Raw genomic sequence first — 16,687 nt, 5'->3', positions numbered from 1 at the left:
GCACTAAAGCACCGGATCCCATCAGAACTCCGAAGTTAAGCGTGCTTGGGCGAGAGTAGTACTAGGATGGGTGACCTCCTGGGAAGTCCTCGTGTTGCATTCCCTTTTTAATTTGTTTTGCACCGCGTGCAAAACAAAACGCACGAGCGCGACGTATGTTTAGCACGTTTTATTATTTTGCACGTTTACGGTAAGTTTTAGCTCGCTGCTCATTATTCACGCGTCTAGCGGCGGCAAGCGTGTTCTGAAAGGGGTCGAAACCATGGTAAATAGGCACTGGTGCGGTTGAACCGTGGTAAAACTCGTCTCCGTAGTTGAGCGGGAGCGGCCAAAGGAATGTGCAATCGTGTGTGTAGTGGAGCTGGGAGGGGCAAGCATAAGGGACGAAGACGGGGGTAACATGTCGGATGCGATCATACCAGCACTAAAGCACCGGATCCCATCAGAACTCCGAAGTTAAGCGTGCTTGGGCGAGAGTAGTACTAGGATGGGTGACCTCCTGGGAAGTCCTCGTGTTGCATTCCCTTTTTAATTTGTTTTGCACCGCGTGCAAAACAAAACGCACGAGCGCGACGTATGTTTAGCACGTTTTATTATTTTGCACGTTTACGGTAAGTTTTAGCTCGCTGCTCATTATTCACGCGTCTAGCGGCGGCAAGCGTGTTCTGAAAGGGGTCGAAACCATGGTAAATAGGCACTGGTGCGGTTGAACCGTGGTAAAACTCGTCTCCGTAGTTGAGCGGGAGCGGCCAAAGGAATGTGCAATCGTGTGTGTAGTGGAGCTGGGAGGGGCAAGCATAAGGGACGAAGACGGAGGGTAACATGTCGGATGCGATCATACCAGCACTAAAGCACCGGATCCCATCAGAACTCCGAAGTTAAGCGTGCTTGGGCGAGAGTAGTACTAGGATGGGTGACCTCCTGGGAAGTCCTCGTGTTGCATTCCCTTTTTAATTTGTTTTGCACCGCGTGCAAAACAAAACGCACGAGCGCGACGTATGTTTAGCACGTTTTATTATTTTGCACGTTTACGGTAAGTTTTAGCTCGCTGCTCATTATTCACGCGTCTAGCGGCGGCAAGCGTGTTCTGAAAGGGGTCGAAACCATGGTAAATAGGCACTGGTGCGGTTGAACCGTGGTAAAACTCGTCTCCGTAGTTGAGCGGGAGCGGCCAAAGGAATGTGCAATCGTGTGTGTAGTGGAGCTGGGAGGGGCAAGCATAAGGGACGAAGACGGGGGTAACATGTCGGATGCGATCATACCAGCACTAAAGCACCGGATCCCATCAGAACTCCGAAGTTAAGCGTGCTTGGGCGAGAGTAGTACTAGGATGGGTGACCTCCTGGGAAGTCCTCGTGTTGCATTCCCTTTTTAATTTGTTTTGCACCGCGTGCAAAACAAAACGCACGAGCGCGACGTATGTTTAGCACGTTTTATTATTTTGCACGTTTACGGTAAGTTTTAGCTCGCTGCTCATTATTCACGCGTCTAGCGGCGGCAAGCGTGTTCTGAAAGGGGTCGAAACCATGGTAAATAGGCACTGGTGCGGTTGAACCGTGGTAAAACTCGTCTCCGTAGTTGAGCGGGAGCGGCCAAAGGAATGTGCAATCGTGTGTGTAGTGGAGCTGGGAGGGGCAAGCATAAGGGACGAAGACGGGGGTAACATGTCGGATGCGATCATACCAGCACTAAAGCACCGGATCCCATCAGAACTCCGAAGTTAAGCGTGCTTGGGCGAGAGTAGTACTAGGATGGGTGACCTCCTGGGAAGTCCTCGTGTTGCATTCCCTTTTTAATTTGTTTTGCACCGCGTGCAAAACAAAACGCACGAGCGCGACGTATGTTTAGCACGTTTTATTATTTTGCACGTTTACGGTAAGTTTTAGCTCGCTGCTCATTATTCACGCGTCTAGCGGCGGCAAGCGTGTTCTGAAAGGGGTCGAAACCATGGTAAATAGGCACTGGTGCGGTTGAACCGTGGTAAAACTCGTCTCCGTAGTTGAGCGGGAGCGGCCAAAGGAATGTGCAATCGTGTGTGTAGTGGAGCTGGGAGGGGCAAGCATAAGGGACGAAGACGGGGGTAACATGTCGGATGCGATCATACCAGCACTAAAGCACCGGATCCCATCAGAACTCCGAAGTTAAGCGTGCTTGGGCGAGAGTAGTACTAGGATGGGTGACCTCCTGGGAAGTCCTCGTGTTGCATTCCCTTTTTAATTTGTTTTGCACCGCGTGCAAAACAAAACGCACGAGCGCGACGTATGTTTAGCACGTTTTATTATTTTGCACGTTTACGGTAAGTTTTAGCTCGCTGCTCATTATTCACGCGTCTAGCGGCGGCAAGCGTGTTCTGAAAGGGGTCGAAACCATGGTAAATAGGCACTGGTGCGGTTGAACCGTGGTAAAACTCGTCTCCGTAGTTGAGCGGGAGCGGCCAAAGGAATGTGCAATCGTGTGTGTAGTGGAGCTGGGAGGGGCAAGCATAAGGGACGAAGACGGGGGTAACATGTCGGATGCGATCATACCATCACTAAAGCACCGGATCCCATCAGAACTCCGAAGTTAAGCGTGCTTGGGCGAGAGTAGTACTAGGATGGGTGACCTCCTGGGAAGTCCTCGTGTTGCATTCCCTTTTTAATTTGTTTTGCACCGCGTGCAAAACAAAACGCACGAGCGCGACGTATGTTTAGCACGTTTTATTATTTTGCACGTTTACGGTAAGTTTTAGCTCGCTGCTCATTATTCACGCGTCTAGCGGCGGCAAGCGTGTTCTGAAAGGGGTCGAAACCATGGTAAATAGGCACTGGTGCGGTTGAACCGTGGTAAAACTCGTCTCCGTAGTTGAGCGGGAGCGGCCAAAGGAATGTGCAATCGTGTGTGTAGTGGAGCTGGGAGGGGCAAGCATAAGGGACGAAGACGGGGGTAACATGTCGGATGCGATCATACCAGCACTAAAGCACCGGATCCCATCAGAACTCCGAAGTTAAGCGTGCTTGGGCGAGAGTAGTACTAGGATGGGTGACCTCCTGGGAAGTCCTCGTGTTGCATTCCCTTTTTAATTTGTTTTGCACCGCGTGCAAAACAAAACGCACGAGCGCGACGTATGTTTAGCACGTTTTATTATTTTGCACGTTTACGGTAAGTTTTAGCTCGCTGCTCATTATTCACGCGTCTAGCGGCGGCAAGCGTGTTCTGAAAGGGGTCGAAACCATGGTAAATAGGCACTGGTGCGGTTGAACCGTGGTAAAACTCGTCTCCGTAGTTGAGCGGGAGCGGCCAAAGGAATGTGCAATCGTGTGTGTAGTGGAGCTGGGAGGGGCAAGCATAAGGGACGAAGACGGGGGTAACATGTCGGATGCGATCATACCAGCACTAAAGCACCGGATCCCATCAGAACTCCGAAGTTAAGCGTGCTTGGGCGAGAGTAGTACTAGGATGGGTGACCTCCTGGGAAGTCCTCGTGTTGCATTCCCTTTTTAATTTGTTTTGCACCGCGTGCAAAACAAAACGCACGAGCGCGACGTATGTTTAGCACGTTTTATTATTTTGCACGTTTACGGTAAGTTTTAGCTCGCTGCTCATTATTCACGCGTCTAGCGGCGGCAAGCGTGTTCTGAAAGGGGTCGAAACCATGGTAAATAGGCACTGGTGCGGTTGAACCGTGGTAAAACTCGTCTCCGTAGTTGAGCGGGAGCGGCCAAAGGAATGTGCAATCGTGTGTGTAGTGGAGCTGGGAGGGGCAAGCATAAGGGACGAAGACGGGGGTAACATGTCGGATGCGATCATACCAGCACTAAAGCACCGGATCCCATCAGAACTCCGAAGTTAAGCGTGCTTGGGCGAGAGTAGTACTAGGATGGGTGACCTCCTGGGAAGTCCTCGTGTTGCATTCCCTTTTTAATTTGTTTTGCACCGCGTGCAAAACAAAACGCACGAGCGCGACGTATGTTTAGCACGTTTTATTATTTTGCACGTTTACGGTAAGTTTTAGCTCGCTGCTCATTATTCACGCGTCTAGCGGCGGCAAGCGTGTTCTGAAAGGGGTCGAAACCATGGTAAATAGGCACTGGTGCGGTTGAACCGTGGTAAAACTCGTCTCCGTAGTTGAGCGGGAGCGGCCAAAGGAATGTGCAATCGTGTGTGTAGTGGAGCTGGGAGGGGCAAGCATAAGGGACGAAGACGGGGGTAACATGTCGGATGCGATCATACCAGCACTAAAGCACCGGATCCCATCAGAACTCCGAAGTTAAGCGTGCTTGGGCGAGAGTAGTACTAGGATGGGTGACCTCCTGGGAAGTCCTCGTGTTGCATTCCCTTTTTAATTTGTTTTGCACCGCGTGCAAAACAAAACGCACGAGCGCGACGTATGTTTAGCACGTTTTATTATTTTGCACGTTTACGGTAAGTTTTAGCTCGCTGCTCATTATTCACGCGTCTAGCGGCGGCAAGCGTGTTCTGAAAGGGGTCGAAACCATGGTAAATAGGCACTGGTGCGGTTGAACCGTGGTAAAACTCGTCTCCGTAGTTGAGCGGGAGCGGCCAAAGGAATGTGCAATCGTGTGTGTAGTGGAGCTGGGAGGGGCAAGCATAAGGGACGAAGACGGGGGTAACATGTCGGATGCGATCATACCAGCACTAAAGCACCGGATCCCATCAGAACTCCGAAGTTAAGCGTGCTTGGGCGAGAGTAGTACTAGGATGGGTGACCTCCTGGGAAGTCCTCGTGTTGCATTCCCTTTTTAATTTGTTTTGCACCGCGTGCAAAACAAAACGCACGAGCGCGACGTATGTTTAGCACGTTTTATTATTTTGCACGTTTACGGTAAGTTTTAGCTCGCTGCTCATTATTCACGCGTCTAGCGGCGGCAAGCGTGTTCTGAAAGGGGTCGAAACCATGGTAAATAGGCACTGGTGCGGTTGAACCGTGGTAAAACTCGTCTCCGTAGTTGAGCGGGAGCGGCCAAAGGAATGTGCAATCGTGTGTGTAGTGGAGCTGGGAGGGGCAAGCATAAGGGACGAAGACGGGGGTAACATGTCGGATGCGATCATACCAGCACTAAAGCACCGGATCCCATCAGAACTCCGAAGTTAAGCGTGCTTGGGCGAGAGTAGTACTAGGATGGGTGACCTCCTGGGAAGTCCTCGTGTTGCATTCCCTTTTTAATTTGTTTTGCACCGCGTGCAAAACAAAACGCACGAGCGCGACGTATGTTTAGCACGTTTTATTATTTTGCACGTTTACGGTAAGTTTTAGCTCGCTGCTCATTATTCACGCGTCTAGCGGCGGCAAGCGTGTTCTGAAAGGGGTCGAAACCATGGTAAATAGGCACTGGTGCGGTTGAACCGTGGTAAAACTCGTCTCCGTAGTTGAGCGGGAGCGGCCAAAGGAATGTGCAATCGTGTGTGTAGTGGAGCTGGGAGGGGCAAGCATAAGGGACGAAGACGGGGGTAACATGTCGGATGCGATCATACCAGCACTAAAGCACCGGATCCCATCAGAACTCCGAAGTTAAGCGTGCTTGGGCGAGAGTAGTACTAGGATGGGTGACCTCCTGGGAAGTCCTCGTGTTGCATTCCCTTTTTAATTTGTTTTGCACCGCGTGCAAAACAAAACGCACGAGCGCGACGTATGTTTAGCACGTTTTATTATTTTGCACGTTTACGGTAAGTTTTAGCTCGCTGCTCATTATTCACGCGTCTAGCGGCGGCAAGCGTGTTCTGAAAGGGGTCGAAACCATGGTAAATAGGCACTGGTGCGGTTGAACCGTGGTAAAACTCGTCTCCGTAGTTGAGCGGGAGCGGCCAAAGGAATGTGCAATCGTGTGTGTAGTGGAGCTGGGAGGGGCAAGCATAAGGGACGAAGACGGGGGTAACATGTCGGATGCGATCATACCAGCACTAAAGCACCGGATCCCATCAGAACTCCGAAGTTAAGCGTGCTTGGGCGAGAGTAGTACTAGGATGGGTGACCTCCTGGGAAGTCCTCGTGTTGCATTCCCTTTTTAATTTGTTTTGCACCGCGTGCAAAACAAAACGCACGAGCGCGACGTATGTTTAGCACGTTTTATTATTTTGCACGTTTACGGTAAGTTTTAGCTCGCTGCTCATTATTCACGCGTCTAGCGGCGGCAAGCGTGTTCTGAAAGGGGTCGAAACCATGGTAAATAGGCACTGGTGCGGTTGAACCGTGGTAAAACTCGTCTCCGTAGTTGAGCGGGAGCGGCCAAAGGAATGTGCAATCGTGTGTGTAGTGGAGCTGGGAGGGGCAAGCATAAGGGACGAAGACGGGGGTAACATGTCGGATGCGATCATACCAGCACTAAAGCACCGGATCCCATCAGAACTCCGAAGTTAAGCGTGCTTGGGCGAGAGTAGTACTAGGATGGGTGACCTCCTGGGAAGTCCTCGTGTTGCATTCCCTTTTTAATTTGTTTTGCACCGCGTGCAAAACAAAACGCACGAGCGCGACGTATGTTTAGCACGTTTTATTATTTTGCACGTTTACGGTAAGTTTTAGCTCGCTGCTCATTATTCACGCGTCTAGCGGCGGCAAGCGTGTTCTGAAAGGGGTCGAAACCATGGTAAATAGGCACTGGTGCGGTTGAACCGTGGTAAAACTCGTCTCCGTAGTTGAGCGGGAGCGGCCAAAGGAATGTGCAATCGTGTGTGTAGTGGAGCTGGGAGGGGCAAGCATAAGGGACGAAGACGGGGGTAACATGTCGGATGCGATCATACCAGCACTAAAGCACCGGATCCCATCAGAACTCCGAAGTTAAGCGTGCTTGGGCGAGAGTAGTACTAGGATGGGTGACCTCCTGGGAAGTCCTCGTGTTGCATTCCCTTTTTAATTTGTTTTGCACCGCGTGCAAAACAAAACGCACGAGCGCGACGTATGTTTAGCACGTTTTATTATTTTGCACGTTTACGGTAAGTTTTAGCTCGCTGCTCATTATTCACGCGTCTAGCGGCGGCAAGCGTGTTCTGAAAGGGGTCGAAACCATGGTAAATAGGCACTGGTGCGGTTGAACCGTGGTAAAACTCGTCTCCGTAGTTGAGCGGGAGCGGCCAAAGGAATGTGCAATCGTGTGTGTAGTGGAGCTGGGAGGGGCAAGCATAAGGGACGAAGACGGGGGTAACATGTCGGATGCGATCATACCAGCACTAAAGCACCGGATCCCATCAGAACTCCGAAGTTAAGCGTGCTTGGGCGAGAGTAGTACTAGGATGGGTGACCTCCTGGGAAGTCCTCGTGTTGCATTCCCTTTTTAATTTGTTTTGCACCGCGTGCAAAACAAAACGCACGAGCGCGACGTATGTTTAGCACGTTTTATTATTTTGCACGTTTACGGTAAGTTTTAGCTCGCTGCTCATTATTCACGCGTCTAGCGGCGGCAAGCGTGTTCTGAAAGGGGTCGAAACCATGGTAAATAGGCACTGGTGCGGTTGAACCGTGGTAAAACTCGTCTCCGTAGTTGAGCGGGAGCGGCCAAAGGAATGTGCAATCGTGTGTGTAGTGGAGCTGGGAGGGGCAAGCATAAGGGACGAAGACGGGGGTAACATGTCGGATGCGATCATACCAGCACTAAAGCACCGGATCCCATCAGAACTCCGAAGTTAAGCGTGCTTGGGCGAGAGTAGTACTAGGATGGGTGACCTCCTGGGAAGTCCTCGTGTTGCATTCCCTTTTTAATTTGTTTTGCACCGCGTGCAAAACAAAACGCACGAGCGCGACGTATGTTTAGCACGTTTTATTATTTTGCACGTTTACGGTAAGTTTTAGCTCGCTGCTCATTATTCACGCGTCTAGCGGCGGCAAGCGTGTTCTGAAAGGGGTCGAAACCATGGTAAATAGGCACTGGTGCGGTTGAACCGTGGTAAAACTCGTCTCCGTAGTTGAGCGGGAGCGGCCAAAGGAATGTGCAATCGTGTGTGTAGTGGAGCTGGGAGGGGCAAGCATAAGGGACGAAGACGGGGGTAACATGTCGGATGCGATCATACCAGCACTAAAGCACCGGATCCCATCAGAACTCCGAAGTTAAGCGTGCTTGGGCGAGAGTAGTACTAGGATGGGTGACCTCCTGGGAAGTCCTCGTGTTGCATTCCCTTTTTAATTTGTTTTGCACCGCGTGCAAAACAAAACGCACGAGCGCGACGTATGTTTAGCACGTTTTATTATTTTGCACGTTTACGGTAAGTTTTAGCTCGCTGCTCATTATTCACGCGTCTAGCGGCGGCAAGCGTGTTCTGAAAGGGGTCGAAACCATGGTAAATAGGCACTGGTGCGGTTGAACCGTGGTAAAACTCGTCTCCGTAGTTGAGCGGGAGCGGCCAAAGGAATGTGCAATCGTGTGTGTAGTGGAGCTGGGAGGGGCAAGCATAAGGGACGAAGACGGGGGTAACATGTCGGATGCGATCATACCAGCACTAAAGCACCGGATCCCATCAGAACTCCGAAGTTAAGCGTGCTTGGGCGAGAGTAGTACTAGGATGGGTGACCTCCTGGGAAGTCCTCGTGTTGCATTCCCTTTTTAATTTGTTTTGCACCGCGTGCAAAACAAAACGCACGAGCGCGACGTATGTTTAGCACGTTTTATTATTTTGCACGTTTACGGTAAGTTTTAGCTCGCTGCTCATTATTCACGCGTCTAGCGGCGGCAAGCGTGTTCTGAAAGGGGTCGAAACCATGGTAAATAGGCACTGGTGCGGTTGAACCGTGGTAAAACTCGTCTCCGTAGTTGAGCGGGAGCGGCCAAAGGAATGTGCAATCGTGTGTGTAGTGGAGCTGGGAGGGGCAAGCATAAGGGACGAAGACGGGGGTAACATGTCGGATGCGATCATACCAGCACTAAAGCACCGGATCCCATCAGAACTCCGAAGTTACGCGTGCTTGGGCGAGAGTAGTACTAGGATGGGTGACCTCCTGGGAAGTCCTCGTGTTGCATTCCCTTTTTAATTTGTTTTGCACCGCGTGCAAAACAAAACGCACGAGCGCGACGTATGTTTAGCACGTTTTATTATTTTGCACGTTTACGGTAAGTTTTAGCTCGCTGCTCATTATTCACGCGTCTAGCGGCGGCAAGCGTGTTCTGAAAGGGGTCGAAACCATGGTAAATAGGCACTGGTGCGGTTGAACCGTGGTAAAACTCGTCTCCGTAGTTGAGCGGGAGCGGCCAAAGGAATGTGCAATCGTGTGTGTAGTGGAGCTGGGAGGGGCAAGCATAAGGGACGAAGACGGGGGTAACATGTCGGATGCGATCATACCAGCACTAAAGCACCGGATCCCATCAGAACTCCGAAGTTAAGCGTGCTTGGGCGAGAGTAGTACTAGGATGGGTGACCTCCTGGGAAGTCCTCGTGTTGCATTCCCTTTTTAATTTGTTTTGCACCGCGTGCAAAACAAAACGCACGAGCGCGACGTATGTTTAGCACGTTTTATTATTTTGCACGTTTACGGTAAGTTTTAGCTCGCTGCTCATTATTCACGCGTCTAGCGGCGGCAAGCGTGTTCTGAAAGGGGTCGAAACCATGGTAAATAGGCACTGGTGCGGTTGAACCGTGGTAAAACTCGTCTCCGTAGTTGAGCGGGAGCGGCCAAAGGAATGTGCAATCGTGTGTGTAGTGGAGCTGGGAGGGGCAAGCATAAGGGACGAAGACGGGGGTAACATGTCGGATGCGATCATACCAGCACTAAAGCACCGGATCCCATCAGAACTCCGAAGTTAAGCGTGCTTGGGCGAGAGTAGTACTAGGATGGGTGACCTCCTGGGAAGTCCTCGTGTTGCATTCCCTTTTTAATTTGTTTTGCACCGCGTGCAAAACAAAACGCACGAGCGCGACGTATGTTTAGCACGTTTTATTATTTTGCACGTTTACGGTAAGTTTTAGCTCGCTGCTCATTATTCACGCGTCTAGCGGCGGCAAGCGTGTTCTGAAAGGGGTCGAAACCATGGTAAATAGGCACTGGTGCGGTTGAACCGTGGTAAAACTCGTCTCCGTAGTTGAGCGGGAGCGGCCAAAGGAATGTGCAATCGTGTGTGTAGTGGAGCTGGGAGGGGCAAGCATAAGGGACGAAGACGGGGGTAACATGTCGGATGCGATCATACCAGCACTAAAGCACCGGATCCCATCAGAACTCCGAAGTTAAGCGTGCTTGGGCGAGAGTAGTACTAGGATGGGTGACCTCCTGGGAAGTCCTCGTGTTGCATTCCCTTTTTAATTTGTTTTGCACCGCGTGCAAAACAAAACGCACGAGCGCGACGTATGTTTAGCACGTTTTATTATTTTGCACGTTTACGGTAAGTTTTAGCTCGCTGCTCATTATTCACGCGTCTAGCGGCGGCAAGCGTGTTCTGAAAGGGGTCGAAACCATGGTAAATAGGCACTGGTGCGGTTGAACCGTGGTAAAACTCGTCTCCGTAGTTGAGCGGGAGCGGCCAAAGGAATGTGCAATCGTGTGTGTAGTGGAGCTGGGAGGGGCAAGCATAAGGGACGAAGACGGGGGTAACATGTCGGATGCGATCATACCAGCACTAAAGCACCGGATCCCATCAGAACTCCGAAGTTAAGCGTGCTTGGGCGAGAGTAGTACTAGGATGGGTGACCTCCTGGGAAGTCCTCGTGTTGCATTCCCTTTTTAATTTGTTTTGCACCGCGTGCAAAACAAAACGCACGAGCGCGACGTATGTTTAGCACGTTTTATTATTTTGCACGTTTACGGTAAGTTTTAGCTCGCTGCTCATTATTCACGCGTCTAGCGGCGGCAAGCGTGTTCTGAAAGGGGTCGAAACCATGGTAAATAGGCACTGGTGCGGTTGAACCGTGGTAAAACTCGTCTCCGTAGTTGAGCGGGAGCGGCCAAAGGAATGTGCAATCGTGTGTGTAGTGGAGCTGGGAGGGGCAAGCATAAGGGACGAAGACGGGGGTAACATGTCGGATGCGATCATACCAGCACTAAAGCACCGGATCCCATCAGAACTCCGAAGTTAAGCGTGCTTGGGCGAGAGTAGTACTAGGATGGGTGACCTCCTGGGAAGTCCTCGTGTTGCATTCCCTTTTTAATTTGTTTTGCACCGCGTGCAAAACAAAACGCACGAGCGCGACGTATGTTTAGCACGTTTTATTATTTTGCACGTTTACGGTAAGTTTTAGCTCGCTGCTCATTATTCACGCGTCTAGCGGCGGCAAGCGTGTTCTGAAAGGGGTCGAAACCATGGTAAATAGGCACTGGTGCGGTTGAACCGTGGTAAAACTCGTCTCCGTAGTTGAGCGGGAGCGGCCAAAGGAATGTGCAATCGTGTGTGTAGTGGAGCTGGGAGGGGCAAGCATAAGGGACGAAGACGGGGGTAACATGTCGGATGCGATCATACCAGCACTAAAGCACCGGATCCCATCAGAACTCCGAAGTTAAGCGTGCTTGGGCGAGAGTAGTACTAGGATGGGTGACCTCCTGGGAAGTCCTCGTGTTGCATTCCCTTTTTAATTTGTTTTGCACCGCGTGCAAAACAAAACGCACGAGCGCGACGTATGTTTAGCACGTTTTATTATTTTGCACGTTTACGGTAAGTTTTAGCTCGCTGCTCATTATTCACGCGTCTAGCGGCGGCAAGCGTGTTCTGAAAGGGGTCGAAACCATGGTAAATAGGCACTGGTGCGGTTGAACCGTGGTAAAACTCGTCTCCGTAGTTGAGCGGGAGCGGCCAAAGGAATGTGCAATCGTGTGTGTAGTGGAGCTGGGAGGGGCAAGCATAAGGGACGAAGACGGGGGTAACATGTCGGATGCGATCATACCAGCACTAAAGCACCGGATCCCATCAGAACTCCGAAGTTAAGCGTGCTTGGGCGAGAGTAGTACTAGGATGGGTGACCTCCTGGGAAGTCCTCGTGTTGCATTCCCTTTTTAATTTGTTTTGCACCGCGTGCAAAACAAAACGCACGAGCGCGACGTATGTTTAGCACGTTTTATTATTTTGCACGTTTACGGTAAGTTTTAGCTCGCTGCTCATTATTCACGCGTCTAGCGGCGGCAAGCGTGTTCTGAAAGGGGTCGAAACCATGGTAAATAGGCACTGGTGCGGTTGAACCGTGGTAAAACTCGTCTCCGTAGTTGAGCGGGAGCGGCCAAAGGAATGTGCAATCGTGTGTGTAGTGGAGCTGGGAGGGGCAAGCATAAGGGACGAAGACGGGGGTAACATGTCGGATGCGATCATACCAGCACTAAAGCACCGGATCCCATCAGAACTCCGAAGTTAAGCGTGCTTGGGCGAGAGTAGTACTAGGATGGGTGACCTCCTGGGAAGTCCTCGTGTTGCATTCCCTTTTTAATTTGTTTTGCACCGCGTGCAAAACAAAACGCACGAGCGCGACGTATGTTTAGCACGTTTTATTATTTTGCACGTTTACGGTAAGTTTTAGCTCGCTGCTCATTATTCACGCGTCTAGCGGCGGCAAGCGTGTTCTGAAAGGGGTCGAAACCATGGTAAATAGGCACTGGTGCGGTTGAACCGTGGTAAAACTCGTCTCCGTAGTTGAGCGGGAGCGGCCAAAGGAATGTGCAATCGTGTGTGTAGTGGAGCTGGGAGGGGCAAGCATAAGGGACGAAGACGGGGGTAACATGTCGGATGCGATCATACCAGCACTAAAGCACCGGATCCCATCAGAACTCCGAAGTTAAGCGTGCTTGGGCGAGAGTAGTACTAGGATGGGTGACCTCCTGGGAAGTCCTCGTGTTGCATTCCCTTTTTAATTTGTTTTGCACCGCGTGCAAAACAAAACGCACGAGCGCGACGTATGTTTAGCACGTTTTATTATTTTGCACGTTTACGGTAAGTTTTAGCTCGCTGCTCATTATTCACGCGTCTAGCGGCGGCAAGCGTGTTCTGAAAGGGGTCGAAACCATGGTAAATAGGCACTGGTGCGGTTGAACCGTGGTAAAACTCGTCTCCGTAGTTGAGCGGGAGCGGCCAAAGGAATGTGCAATCGTGTGTGTAGTGGAGCTGGGAGGGGCAAGCATAAGGGACGAAGACGGGGGTAACATGTCGGATGCGATCATACCAGCACTAAAGCACCGGATCCCATCAGAACTCCGAAGTTAAGCGTGCTTGGGCGAGAGTAGTACTAGGATGGGTGACCTCCTGGGAAGTCCTCGTGTTGCATTCCCTTTTTAATTTGTTTTGCACCGCGTGCAAAACAAAACGCACGAGCGCGACGTATGTTTAGCACGTTTTATTATTTTGCACGTTTACGGTAAGTTTTAGCTCGCTGCTCATTATTCACGCGTCTAGCGGCGGCAAGCGTGTTCTGAAAGGGGTCGAAACCATGGTAAATAGGCACTGGTGCGGTTGAACCGTGGTAAAACTCGTCTCCGTAGTTGAGCGGGAGCGGCCAAAGGAATGTGCAATCGTGTGTGTAGTGGAGCTGGGAGGGGCAAGCATAAGGGACGAAGACGGGGGTAACATGTCGGATGCGATCATACCAGCACTAAAGCACCGGATCCCATCAGAACTCCGAAGTTAAGCGTGCTTGGGCGAGAGTAGTACTAGGATGGGTGACCTCCTGGGAAGTCCTCGTGTTGCATTCCCTTTTTAATTTGTTTTGCACCGCGTGCAAAACAAAACGCACGAGCGCGACGTATGTTTAGCACGTTTTATTATTTTGCACGTTTACGGTAAGTTTTAGCTCGCTGCTCATTATTCACGCGTCTAGCGGCGGCAAGCGTGTTCTGAAAGGGGTCGAAACCATGGTAAATAGGCACTGGTGCGGTTGAACCGTGGTAAAACTCGTCTCCGTAGTTGAGCGGGAGCGGCCAAAGGAATGTGCAATCGTGTGTGTAGTGGAGCTGGGAGGGGCAAGCATAAGGGACGAAGACGGGGGTAACATGTCGGATGCGATCATACCAGCACTAAAGCACCGGATCCCATCAGAACTCCGAAGTTAAGCGTGCTTGGGCGAGAGTAGTACTAGGATGGGTGACCTCCTGGGAAGTCCTCGTGTTGCATTCCCTTTTTAATTTGTTTTGCACCGCGTGCAAAACAAAACGCACGAGCGCGACGTATGTTTAGCACGTTTTATTATTTTGCACGTTTACGGTAAGTTTTAGCTCGCTGCTCATTATTCACGCGTCTAGCGGCGGCAAGCGTGTTCTGAAAGGGGTCGAAACCATGGTAAATAGGCACTGGTGCGGTTGAACCGTGGTAAAACTCGTCTCCGTAGTTGAGCGGGAGCGGCCAAAGGAATGTGCAATCGTGTGTGTAGTGGAGCTGGGAGGGGCAAGCATAAGGGACGAAGACGGGGGTAACATGTCGGATGCGATCATACCAGCACTAAAGCACCGGATCCCATCAGAACTCCGAAGTTAAGCGTGCTTGGGCGAGAGTAGTACTAGGATGGGTGACCTCCTGGGAAGTCCTCGTGTTGCATTCCCTTTTTAATTTGTTTTGCACCGCGTGCAAAACAAAACGCACGAGCGCGACGTATGTTTAGCACGTTTTATTATTTTGCACGTTTACGGTAAGTTTTAGCTCGCTGCTCATTATTCACGCGTCTAGCGGCGGCAAGCGTGTTCTGAAAGGGGTCGAAACCATGGTAAATAGGCACTGGTGCGGTTGAACCGTGGTAAAACTCGTCTCCGTAGTTGAGCGGGAGCGGCCAAAGGAATGTGCAATCGTGTGTGTAGTGGAGCTGGGAGGGGCAAGCATAAGGGACGAAGAGTCGGATGCGATCATACCAGCACTAAAGCACCGGATCCCATCAGAACTCCGAAGTTAAGCGTGCTTGGGCGAGAGTAGTACTAGGATGGGTGACCTCCTGGGAAGTCCTCGTGTTGCATTCCCTTTTTAATTTGTTTTGCACCGCGTGCAAAACAAAACGCACGAGCGCGACGTATGTTTAGCACGTTTTATTATTTTGCACGTTTACGGTAAGTTTTAGCTCGCTGCTCATTATTCACGCGTCTAGCGGCGGCAAGCGTGTTCTGAAAGGGGTCGAAACCATGGTAAATAGGCACTGGTGCGGTTGAACCGTGGTAAAACTCGTCTCCGTAGTTGAGCGGGAGCGGCCAAAGGAATGTGCAATCGTGTGTGTAGTGGAGCTGGGAGGGGCAAGCATAAGGGACGAAGACGGGGGTAACATGTCGGATGCGATCATACCAGCACTAAAGCACCGGATCCCATCAGAACTCCGAAGTTAAGCGTGCTTGGGCGAGAGTAGTACTAGGATGGGTGACCTCCTGGGAAGTCCTCGTGTTGCATTCCCTTTTTAATTTGTTTTGCACCGCGTGCAAAACAAAACGCACGAGCGCGACGTATGTTTAGCACGTTTTATTATTTTGCACGTTTACGGTAAGTTTTAGCTCGCTGCTCATTATTCACGCGTCTAGCGGCGGCAAGCGTGTTCTGAAAGGGGTCGAAACCATGGTAAATAGGCACTGGTGCGGTTGAACCGTGGTAAAACTCGTCTCCGTAGTTGAGCGGGAGCGGCCAAAGGAATGTGCAATCGTGTGTGTAGTGGAGCTGGGAGGGGCAAGCATAAGGGACGAAGACGGGGGTAACATGTCGGATGCGATCATACCAGCACTAAAGCACCGGATCCCATCAGAACTCCGAAGTTAAGCGTGCTTGGGCGAGAGTAGTACTAGGATGGGTGACCTCCTGGGAAGTCCTCGTGTTGCATTCCCTTTTTAATTTGTTTTGCACCGCGTGCAAAACAAAACGCACGAGCGCGACGTATGTTTAGCACGTTTTATTATTTTGCACGTTTACGGTAAGTTTTAGCTCGCTGCTCATTATTCACGCGTCTAGCGGCGGCAAGCGTGTTCTGAAAGGGGTCGAAACCATGGTAAATAGGCACTGGTGCGGTTGAACCGTGGTAAAACTCGTCTCCGTAGTTGAGCGGGAGCGGCCAAAGGAATGTGCAATCGTGTGTGTAGTGGAGCTGGGAGGGGCAAGCATAAGGGACGAAGACGGGGGTAACATGTCGGATGCGATCATACCAGCACTAAAGCACCGGATCCCATCAGAACTCCGAAGTTAAGCGTGCTTGGGCGAGAGTAGTACTAGGATGGGTGACCTCCTGGGAAGTCCTCGTGTTGCATTCCCTTTTTAATTTGTTTTGCACCGCGTGCAAAACAAAACGCACGAGCGCGACGTATGTTTAGCACGTTTTATTATTTTGCACGTTTACGGTAAGTTTTAGCTCGCTGCTCATTATTCACGCGTCTAGCGGCGGCAAGCGTGTTCTGAAAGGGGTCGAAACCATGGTAAATAGGCACTGGTGCGGTTGAACCGTGGTAAAACTCGTCTCCGTAGTTGAGCGGGAGCGGCCAAAGGAATGTGCAATCGTGTGTGTAGTGGAGCTGGGAGGGGCAAGCATAAGGGACGAAGACGGGGGTAACATGTCGGATGCGATCATACCAGCACTAAAGCACCGGATCCCATCAGAACTCCGAAGTTAAGCGTGCTTGGGCGAGAGTAGTACTAGGATGGGTGACCTCCTGGGAAGTCCTCGTGTTGCATTCCCTTTTTAATTTGTTTTGCACCGCGTGCAAAACAAAACGCACGAGCGCGACGTATGTTTAGCACGTTTTATTATTTTGCACGTTTACGGTAAGTTTTAGCTCGCTGCTCATTATTCACGCGTCTAGCGGCGGCAAGCGTGTTCTGAAAGGGGTCGAAACCATGGTAAATAGGCACTG

General features: G+C 51.0%; 39 non-coding genes and 1 pseudogene across 39 annotated transcripts; all 40 read left to right on the top strand.

The window, feature by feature from the left end:
* Positions 1-103, top strand: LOC141030386 (5S ribosomal RNA; annotated as a pseudogene; the record flags this gene model as incomplete).
* A 302-nt stretch (positions 104-405) lies between these two features.
* On the top strand, positions 406-524 carry LOC141030377 (5S ribosomal RNA). Its single transcript, XR_012192488.1, has one exon. It is a non-coding gene; the product is annotated as a 5S ribosomal RNA (ribosomal RNA).
* Positions 525-827: 303 nt separating this feature from the next.
* On the top strand, positions 828-946 carry LOC141030376 (5S ribosomal RNA). Its single transcript, XR_012192487.1, has one exon. It is a non-coding gene; the product is annotated as a 5S ribosomal RNA (ribosomal RNA).
* A 302-nt stretch (positions 947-1,248) lies between these two features.
* On the top strand, positions 1,249-1,367 carry LOC141030375 (5S ribosomal RNA). Its single transcript, XR_012192486.1, has one exon. It is a non-coding gene; the product is annotated as a 5S ribosomal RNA (ribosomal RNA).
* A 302-nt stretch (positions 1,368-1,669) lies between these two features.
* LOC141030374 (5S ribosomal RNA) lies at positions 1,670-1,788 on the top strand. Its single transcript, XR_012192485.1, has one exon. It is a non-coding gene; the product is annotated as a 5S ribosomal RNA (ribosomal RNA).
* Positions 1,789-2,090: 302 nt separating this feature from the next.
* LOC141030373 (5S ribosomal RNA) lies at positions 2,091-2,209 on the top strand. Its single transcript, XR_012192484.1, has one exon. It is a non-coding gene; the product is annotated as a 5S ribosomal RNA (ribosomal RNA).
* Positions 2,210-2,511: 302 nt separating this feature from the next.
* Positions 2,512-2,630, top strand: LOC141030384 (5S ribosomal RNA). Its single transcript, XR_012192495.1, has one exon. It is a non-coding gene; the product is annotated as a 5S ribosomal RNA (ribosomal RNA).
* Positions 2,631-2,932: 302 nt separating this feature from the next.
* On the top strand, positions 2,933-3,051 carry LOC141030371 (5S ribosomal RNA). Its single transcript, XR_012192482.1, has one exon. It is a non-coding gene; the product is annotated as a 5S ribosomal RNA (ribosomal RNA).
* A 302-nt stretch (positions 3,052-3,353) lies between these two features.
* On the top strand, positions 3,354-3,472 carry LOC141030370 (5S ribosomal RNA). The gene has a single exon (XR_012192481.1). It is a non-coding gene; the product is annotated as a 5S ribosomal RNA (ribosomal RNA).
* A 302-nt stretch (positions 3,473-3,774) lies between these two features.
* Positions 3,775-3,893, top strand: LOC141030369 (5S ribosomal RNA). Its single transcript, XR_012192480.1, has one exon. It is a non-coding gene; the product is annotated as a 5S ribosomal RNA (ribosomal RNA).
* A 302-nt stretch (positions 3,894-4,195) lies between these two features.
* Positions 4,196-4,314, top strand: LOC141030368 (5S ribosomal RNA). The gene has a single exon (XR_012192479.1). It is a non-coding gene; the product is annotated as a 5S ribosomal RNA (ribosomal RNA).
* A 302-nt stretch (positions 4,315-4,616) lies between these two features.
* Positions 4,617-4,735, top strand: LOC141030367 (5S ribosomal RNA). The gene has a single exon (XR_012192478.1). It is a non-coding gene; the product is annotated as a 5S ribosomal RNA (ribosomal RNA).
* A 302-nt stretch (positions 4,736-5,037) lies between these two features.
* Positions 5,038-5,156, top strand: LOC141030366 (5S ribosomal RNA). Its single transcript, XR_012192477.1, has one exon. It is a non-coding gene; the product is annotated as a 5S ribosomal RNA (ribosomal RNA).
* Positions 5,157-5,458: 302 nt separating this feature from the next.
* On the top strand, positions 5,459-5,577 carry LOC141030365 (5S ribosomal RNA). The gene has a single exon (XR_012192476.1). It is a non-coding gene; the product is annotated as a 5S ribosomal RNA (ribosomal RNA).
* A 302-nt stretch (positions 5,578-5,879) lies between these two features.
* On the top strand, positions 5,880-5,998 carry LOC141030364 (5S ribosomal RNA). Its single transcript, XR_012192475.1, has one exon. It is a non-coding gene; the product is annotated as a 5S ribosomal RNA (ribosomal RNA).
* A 302-nt stretch (positions 5,999-6,300) lies between these two features.
* Positions 6,301-6,419, top strand: LOC141030363 (5S ribosomal RNA). Its single transcript, XR_012192474.1, has one exon. It is a non-coding gene; the product is annotated as a 5S ribosomal RNA (ribosomal RNA).
* A 302-nt stretch (positions 6,420-6,721) lies between these two features.
* Positions 6,722-6,840, top strand: LOC141030362 (5S ribosomal RNA). Its single transcript, XR_012192473.1, has one exon. It is a non-coding gene; the product is annotated as a 5S ribosomal RNA (ribosomal RNA).
* A 302-nt stretch (positions 6,841-7,142) lies between these two features.
* On the top strand, positions 7,143-7,261 carry LOC141030360 (5S ribosomal RNA). Its single transcript, XR_012192471.1, has one exon. It is a non-coding gene; the product is annotated as a 5S ribosomal RNA (ribosomal RNA).
* A 302-nt stretch (positions 7,262-7,563) lies between these two features.
* LOC141030359 (5S ribosomal RNA) lies at positions 7,564-7,682 on the top strand. The gene has a single exon (XR_012192470.1). It is a non-coding gene; the product is annotated as a 5S ribosomal RNA (ribosomal RNA).
* Positions 7,683-7,984: 302 nt separating this feature from the next.
* Positions 7,985-8,103, top strand: LOC141030358 (5S ribosomal RNA). The gene has a single exon (XR_012192469.1). It is a non-coding gene; the product is annotated as a 5S ribosomal RNA (ribosomal RNA).
* Positions 8,104-8,405: 302 nt separating this feature from the next.
* Positions 8,406-8,524, top strand: LOC141030357 (5S ribosomal RNA). Its single transcript, XR_012192468.1, has one exon. It is a non-coding gene; the product is annotated as a 5S ribosomal RNA (ribosomal RNA).
* Positions 8,525-8,826: 302 nt separating this feature from the next.
* LOC141030382 (5S ribosomal RNA) lies at positions 8,827-8,945 on the top strand. Its single transcript, XR_012192493.1, has one exon. It is a non-coding gene; the product is annotated as a 5S ribosomal RNA (ribosomal RNA).
* A 302-nt stretch (positions 8,946-9,247) lies between these two features.
* On the top strand, positions 9,248-9,366 carry LOC141030356 (5S ribosomal RNA). Its single transcript, XR_012192467.1, has one exon. It is a non-coding gene; the product is annotated as a 5S ribosomal RNA (ribosomal RNA).
* A 302-nt stretch (positions 9,367-9,668) lies between these two features.
* On the top strand, positions 9,669-9,787 carry LOC141030355 (5S ribosomal RNA). The gene has a single exon (XR_012192466.1). It is a non-coding gene; the product is annotated as a 5S ribosomal RNA (ribosomal RNA).
* A 302-nt stretch (positions 9,788-10,089) lies between these two features.
* On the top strand, positions 10,090-10,208 carry LOC141030354 (5S ribosomal RNA). Its single transcript, XR_012192465.1, has one exon. It is a non-coding gene; the product is annotated as a 5S ribosomal RNA (ribosomal RNA).
* Positions 10,209-10,510: 302 nt separating this feature from the next.
* LOC141030353 (5S ribosomal RNA) lies at positions 10,511-10,629 on the top strand. The gene has a single exon (XR_012192464.1). It is a non-coding gene; the product is annotated as a 5S ribosomal RNA (ribosomal RNA).
* Positions 10,630-10,931: 302 nt separating this feature from the next.
* On the top strand, positions 10,932-11,050 carry LOC141030352 (5S ribosomal RNA). The gene has a single exon (XR_012192463.1). It is a non-coding gene; the product is annotated as a 5S ribosomal RNA (ribosomal RNA).
* A 302-nt stretch (positions 11,051-11,352) lies between these two features.
* On the top strand, positions 11,353-11,471 carry LOC141030351 (5S ribosomal RNA). Its single transcript, XR_012192462.1, has one exon. It is a non-coding gene; the product is annotated as a 5S ribosomal RNA (ribosomal RNA).
* A 302-nt stretch (positions 11,472-11,773) lies between these two features.
* On the top strand, positions 11,774-11,892 carry LOC141030349 (5S ribosomal RNA). Its single transcript, XR_012192460.1, has one exon. It is a non-coding gene; the product is annotated as a 5S ribosomal RNA (ribosomal RNA).
* A 302-nt stretch (positions 11,893-12,194) lies between these two features.
* LOC141030348 (5S ribosomal RNA) lies at positions 12,195-12,313 on the top strand. Its single transcript, XR_012192459.1, has one exon. It is a non-coding gene; the product is annotated as a 5S ribosomal RNA (ribosomal RNA).
* Positions 12,314-12,615: 302 nt separating this feature from the next.
* LOC141030347 (5S ribosomal RNA) lies at positions 12,616-12,734 on the top strand. Its single transcript, XR_012192458.1, has one exon. It is a non-coding gene; the product is annotated as a 5S ribosomal RNA (ribosomal RNA).
* Positions 12,735-13,036: 302 nt separating this feature from the next.
* On the top strand, positions 13,037-13,155 carry LOC141030346 (5S ribosomal RNA). The gene has a single exon (XR_012192457.1). It is a non-coding gene; the product is annotated as a 5S ribosomal RNA (ribosomal RNA).
* A 302-nt stretch (positions 13,156-13,457) lies between these two features.
* Positions 13,458-13,576, top strand: LOC141030345 (5S ribosomal RNA). Its single transcript, XR_012192456.1, has one exon. It is a non-coding gene; the product is annotated as a 5S ribosomal RNA (ribosomal RNA).
* A 302-nt stretch (positions 13,577-13,878) lies between these two features.
* LOC141030343 (5S ribosomal RNA) lies at positions 13,879-13,997 on the top strand. The gene has a single exon (XR_012192454.1). It is a non-coding gene; the product is annotated as a 5S ribosomal RNA (ribosomal RNA).
* Positions 13,998-14,299: 302 nt separating this feature from the next.
* LOC141030342 (5S ribosomal RNA) lies at positions 14,300-14,418 on the top strand. Its single transcript, XR_012192453.1, has one exon. It is a non-coding gene; the product is annotated as a 5S ribosomal RNA (ribosomal RNA).
* A 290-nt stretch (positions 14,419-14,708) lies between these two features.
* LOC141030341 (5S ribosomal RNA) lies at positions 14,709-14,827 on the top strand. Its single transcript, XR_012192452.1, has one exon. It is a non-coding gene; the product is annotated as a 5S ribosomal RNA (ribosomal RNA).
* A 302-nt stretch (positions 14,828-15,129) lies between these two features.
* Positions 15,130-15,248, top strand: LOC141030340 (5S ribosomal RNA). Its single transcript, XR_012192451.1, has one exon. It is a non-coding gene; the product is annotated as a 5S ribosomal RNA (ribosomal RNA).
* Positions 15,249-15,550: 302 nt separating this feature from the next.
* LOC141030339 (5S ribosomal RNA) lies at positions 15,551-15,669 on the top strand. The gene has a single exon (XR_012192450.1). It is a non-coding gene; the product is annotated as a 5S ribosomal RNA (ribosomal RNA).
* Positions 15,670-15,971: 302 nt separating this feature from the next.
* On the top strand, positions 15,972-16,090 carry LOC141030337 (5S ribosomal RNA). Its single transcript, XR_012192448.1, has one exon. It is a non-coding gene; the product is annotated as a 5S ribosomal RNA (ribosomal RNA).
* A 302-nt stretch (positions 16,091-16,392) lies between these two features.
* LOC141030336 (5S ribosomal RNA) lies at positions 16,393-16,511 on the top strand. The gene has a single exon (XR_012192447.1). It is a non-coding gene; the product is annotated as a 5S ribosomal RNA (ribosomal RNA).
* The last annotated feature ends 176 nt before the right edge of the window (positions 16,512-16,687 follow it).

The sequence above is a fragment of the Aegilops tauschii genome, unplaced genomic scaffold, assembly GCF_002575655.3.
Source record: "Aegilops tauschii subsp. strangulata cultivar AL8/78 unplaced genomic scaffold, Aet v6.0 ptg000417l_obj, whole genome shotgun sequence".
Taxonomy (NCBI): domain Eukaryota; kingdom Viridiplantae; phylum Streptophyta; class Magnoliopsida; order Poales; family Poaceae; genus Aegilops; species Aegilops tauschii.
This window is presented reverse-complemented; position numbering and strand designations above follow the sequence as displayed.